At 44.4% G+C, this 5884-nt stretch overlaps 1 long non-coding RNA gene across 1 annotated transcript; it reads left to right on the top strand.

Moving 5' to 3' along the window:
• The first annotated feature begins 2771 nt into the window (after positions 1–2771).
• LOC107184651 lies at positions 2772–3530 on the top strand. Its single transcript, XR_001515552.1, has 2 exons — positions 2772–2898; positions 3172–3530. It is a non-coding gene; the product is annotated as an uncharacterized LOC107184651 (long non-coding RNA).
• Positions 3531–5884: the final 2354 nt, after the last annotated feature.

Below are 5884 nucleotides of genomic sequence, written 5' to 3'. Positions count from 1 at the left end.
GGGGGGGGAGGGTGGGGGAGTCTTTTAGGGCCTGTAGTATTCCTACTTCCTAATCAAAAAAATCAACTCCAAGTGTGAAAACAGGTTTCATTTGTTGCTACTAAGGAAGCTTCACAACTCAAATGGCTGATAATGTCAAAAACATGGGACCCAGAGCCAGAAAATGAAGGTCTGTTCCAGCTCCATCACTTAGAAGCCATAGGCCTTAAGCGCATCCCCTCAGCTGTCCAGCTTCTGAGGAGAGAATTCAGGAAAGCATTTTGTGTACCAGAAAAGCAGACATGAAAGTCAGTTAATGGTACTATTGTGCTTTTACTAGATGATGAAACTTGGATTAGATTGAGACCATTCAAAACCCAAATCACACATTATACCAGGGATGGGAAAAGACCCAGAGCAATTTAAATGTTCAAGACTCGCTGCCCCTTTTGAACTGAGCTGTAATCTAAGCTGATATTTTGTCCTGTGAGTAACTGTCCAGCTTCACTTCCTGTCATACCTCTTATAATGGGCCACATCAGTCATTGCTAACAGAACAAACACTGCACTCCAGTCCTTCATGACTGATGCCAAGATTCTTTCTCAGTTATTAGTGATACCATTGTAATTAGCTAGTTATTAATAATAGGAAAGGAGCAAAGAGAAAGCCGGATATTATAGGCACGTTATTTGGGCAGCTTCACCAGGAAGCTATTTTGCACACCACAGGGAACTACCGGCCCACTCCCTGCAGATTACTAGGGGAAAGGACTGCGCAAAGGGGAGATAGCGCCATGTGCAGTGAGTAGGGGAAGGTACACAGGAAAGGTGCTTTCCTGTCAGTCTAACCTGGGAACAGAGATCATTGGCCAGAGTGGGCAGAGCCACGGCAAGCCCACAAAAATTTGGGAATACATAGTCCCCGAGGCAGAGGAGCACATTCACTTGGCTCTTGGCACTCTCTCTCGGCTCTCCGGTTCCTTGGGCATGGCTCCTGCCCGAGTTCCTCCATATCCAGGTGACCCTGTGGACCCCACACACAATGCATCAGGAAGCACAAACTAAGCGAGCCTGATGCTAGACTGGACTATACCCTAACACCAGCTTTGATTCCAGCTCTGCTGAAAACAAACTGGGACTTCTTCCTTAGCAGGACAAAGGAAAATGGGATGTTGGAAACTCAGAGGTGTAATTCCACAGAAATAAAACTTTCTACAGTATCTTATCCTCTCATGGGGACCTCCAGAAATTCTTATTCCAGTAGTATCCAAAAGACTCCACTTCCAACAACATTAGTAACCTAAACACGGCACTTAGCTTAACTCCCTTGGAGTAACACTTTATTGTATTATAATGCCTGCCCCCTCAATAGTTTGACAACAGATCATGTATTATTAATCTTTGTATCCCTTCAGAGTATCTGGTAAAGATGAACATGGCTTATTGAATGAATGAATGCATGAATGAATGGGTGTGCGCACATAATTTTCTGCCTTCACAGAACAGAATTGTGACTTAGTGTAACTATGTGTTTATGTGGGTTTCCCCAAAGCGATCTCACTCGTAATATATTTCTGTAAGTGCTTTGAGATACAAATCACAAACCATGAAGTTCACTAAGTTAAAGTGTACAATTCAGGCTTTCAGTATATATTGAGTTGTGCATCCATCACCACCATCAAATTGCAGAACATTCTCATCACCCCAAAAGGAAACCCCTACCCATTAGCAGTCACTCCTCATTTCCCCCCACTCCCTAGCAATCACTAACCTACTTCTTGTTTCTCTGGATTTTTAATTAATCTTGTTACATATATACAGAATATCGAGTATTAGAATCATCTCTCCCATGATTGAAATAAATAAAATCCGAGGTAGCTTTGATTTCTTATATTAGCATAGAATCAACCTCCTGCCTTGTGACCCTGGACACATGTTGAACTGAATTTACTCTCTTCATAAAATAAAGAAGTGCACACCATGTGTGAGGAAACCTTCAGGTTAGAACACCAACCTAAAAGAACAAAATAAATAAACAAAACAGAAACTGGCTCATAGAAAGCAGAGTAATAGTTGTCAGATGAGAGGAGGGGTTGGAGGTCTGAGTGAAAAAGGTGAAGGGATTAAGAAGTACAAATTGGTAGTCACAAAATAGCCATGCCTATATAAAGTACAACATAGGGACAATTATTATCAATAATTGTAATAGCTATGTATGATTACTAGACTCATGGGTACTAAACTTATGGGGGGAATCGCTTTATAAATTATATGATGGCCTAATTACTATGCTGTATATGCTGTTTACCTGAAACTAATATAAGTTTGAATGCCAACTGTGATTGACAAATTTTTTTTAAAAAGATCTACAAATACAAAATTAACGACCGACCTCTCCCCCACACACACACACAAACAAACTAAAAACAAAAACACGCTGTGGCTACGCTTCCAACACCCCACCCTCGCCAACCTTCCCTTAATAAATGTGTCTATATAATTCAGATTCCAGGGCAGGATGCCGCAGCTGCCCTCCCCTAGAGAAGCTGTGTTCTCTGTTTCTTCCCCTCTCCTAGTCTTTCCTTTTGGCCCAGGAGAGGGTCCCTGGCAGGCTGGGGAACCAAGGCTCAGCGCTACGCCCACAGGAAGCGTCACCCAGCAGGGGACCCTCCTAGGCGGCGCGCGCAAGGGAGCTGGAGGGCGCGGCGCGGGGTGGGGCGGGACAACGACGCCGACAGCCAATCCCGGCGCAGAAGAGGCGGGGCTACACTTGACAGTGGAGGTTGCCGGGCAGCCGATCCCGGGCGCAGCCAGCTGAGTGCAGCGTGGGGAGCACGAGAGGCTCAGGCAGCGGTGGCGGCGGCGTCCCGGCGATGCTGCGGCACTCTTCGAGCGCAGGAGCCCCGGCCTCTTCCTAAGGTAGTAGCCCCGTTCGCCCCTGGGCCGGGGCACCGCGGCGCCCAGGTCAAGGCTCCCTGAGGCGCTGGGCTCTAGAGCCAGGGATGGGCTGGCTACGGGGAGGAGGGTGGGGGAAGGGCGGGGCCAGGGCGGGGCTACGCTGCCCGGCGGCGGTCCCAGTGAGGAAGAGGGAGGGAGCCCAGGGGGAGGTGCTCTCTCCGGCCGGCAGCTCGTGGCATCCCCATCCTCCATCCGCCTTTGCCTCCAAGTGGTTTGAAAGAGCTTTTGTTCCAGGAGAAAGTTTGATGCTGAGACTCCAGGAGCCAGACTGGCGTCCCCAAGGCCCGCGCCTTTAATAGAGGCAGCTCCCCTGCCTGCCGGGTGCCTGTGCCCTGCATGTGGGCATGCAGGAACCCATGCCGCTTTCTAATCAGAGCAGCATTCCTGACACAGCTGTTCTTCAGGAAGTTCATCTGTAGGAACCCCCTTGGGAATAACTATGACTTTTGCTTGAAAGTAGTGCATCAAGTAGTCAATGTCCCCATGTTCTCTCCTCCTAGAATGGGCTCTACCAAGGTCTGTACTCTCAGAGCTTAAAAAAATGTGTCTATCTACCTTACCTTCTAATTAAAGCCCCCAATCACTAGAATGTCCAAGGTGCCAGTGATTACTTTTGTCATGTCTTGAATATTTTCTTATTGCCACGTGCTTGCAACAGGCTTTCCCTGAGCGCTGGCTGCTGTGGAGCACAGGAGAGGGAGGGGGAAGTTGTGGCCCAGTGCTCAGGGCAGGTGGAAACAAAGAATGCAGAGCATGTGTATCCACTTGAAGGCAGGAGAAAGTTTCATCCTTCAAAACTAGATGGGTCATAGGTGGAGATCATTTGCTTTACAAAACTTTCTCTAATGCAGAGAAATAATTAGAGCCAGAAATGAGTTTTACACAAGATTGTAGGAACACAAAGTAGCTCAGGTAGAGGTAGTAAAGTGGGTATTACATGGACTGGGAATTAGCCCGTCTCAACAAATATATGTTGCCTACTAATTCTAATCATTCTGGTACTATTCTGATCACATGTGGATTCTCACAGTTACTTTATTTCTTACCAAGACATAGTCATACCGTAAGACTATTTCATTCATAATACCAACTTCTGTGCCCTGGAGACCTTTTGTGCCCTGTTGTGTCCTTTGCCAAGGACATCAGCATGTTTTTGTGGTCCATATGATTTATCCCCACACCAGGTAACATCTGTAAGAACATTTACATCCTAAATAGAAGGAAACTTCCTTAGTAGTGACAGAACAGTGTTCCTATATTGAGCACATTCTATGTGCCAGATATACTACTAGGTGTTTTACATATATTATTACTTTAATTCTTACAATCTCTGATGAGGTATTATTTTCTGTTTTAGAGTTTAAAGAGTTTATGTAATTTTCCCAAGATTATATGACTAGTAAGTGACAAAGTTGGGATTTGAACTTGTATGTACTGTATGCTGTCTCCCAGACCCTCCTGAGAGAGACTAGTATGTGTTATAGTAGGAAATCGAAATATGGCAACATAGACTGCCTACTGGCCTCCACCAGACCCCTTTATAGAACATCTTCTCTTTCTGGAAACCCATCACTGTATTCCTGTGCCCAGCAGGTGTTTTATTCACCAAGGGGTGACATCTCACCAAGGGACTCCCAGACTCTCCTCCATCCTCAGTCCTCAGCATGTAAATCAGATGGACAGCTCCAGACATAAGCTCCTTGCTCTTTCAGATAAATTTATTCCAAAGACAGGTAACAGAGTTTTTCCCTCACTAGCAAACATAGTGCAGTCTCTATCTTCACAGTCATTAAGTCTGTTTTGGATCTGCACATATATGTACAGCTCCAGTTGGCAGCAACACATCCCCTTCACTGGTATACTTGTCCTCCTGTACAACTGTCAGAGAATTCCTGACAGAGGCCAGCCTACATAAAAGGACAGACTAAAACAAAGTTACTGGAGAAGGTGGTACTAGTTTAGGAAATCCCTGGACTGTCCTCTGCTGACCAAAAAGGAAACTAACTTAGGGCCTTGCCGATATATACTGTAGCCTGTTGTCAACAGTGTCGAAGAAATGTGCTCACCATATACAAACCCTTTACATGTTGTCTTGTGATGTATGTGACCACACACCTATTTCTGATTTGATTACTTGCTTTTACACTTAGGTGGTTGTCAGTTGGCTGAACAATATAAAAAAAACACACACCACAAAACTGATTTCACAGTTATGATACAGTAAGTTTTGAAGCTGTGCCTAAAAATAATTGTGTCTGCTACTATAATCTACAGCTGTTGTTTTAATATTTCCCTTCCCTAAGGGTGTGTGTGTGTGTGTTCTCATCCTTGGTATAGTTTTCAACTCTCTCTGGTTCCAAAATGGTTGGCAGTAATAAGCCTAAAAGGAATAAATGCATTTTTTGAGCTGTGACCATATGCTGCTTGGAAACATATCCCTGTGGGTGGCATTTTACTCATGCTACTCTAGTGCTAAGAATATCAAAGTCCGGTATGCATGCTTTGGGATTTTAAGTGGACTCTCCTGTCTAATTATTTCACTCAATCCCCACAACAGTATTTGGGTTTCAGTTTAGAAGACAGCCCCAGTATCTCTCCTCCAACATCTCTAAACTCCCCCGCACTGGAGCAGCACTAATTAAAGCTGGGAAAGTAGAGTATGAGGTATGCTCATTGTCACATTCTTACACCAGAATGAAAAATGTATTAGAAACATGGTTGGGATACAGTGGAGTACATGTCTTTAAAATGACTAGTGACTTACAAAACTCTACCAAATTATTGATATTGCACAGTTTGCCTAAATAAAGTTGGGTTCATGCAAATAGCTCATTAACTTAAAACTGTTCCGTATCAACAAACTTCCATTATGTATTCTCTTCTATTTATAAAACTTCTAAATTAACTAGCAAACCGTCTTTATTTCCATGTATCATCAAATATTAAA

Source organism: Myotis davidii, unplaced genomic scaffold (assembly GCF_000327345.1).
Source record: "Myotis davidii unplaced genomic scaffold, ASM32734v1 scaffold447, whole genome shotgun sequence".
Taxonomy (NCBI): Eukaryota; Metazoa; Chordata; class Mammalia; order Chiroptera; family Vespertilionidae; genus Myotis; species Myotis davidii.
The sequence above is the reverse complement of the archived record's forward strand: the minus strand, read 5'-3'. Positions and strand labels throughout refer to the sequence as shown.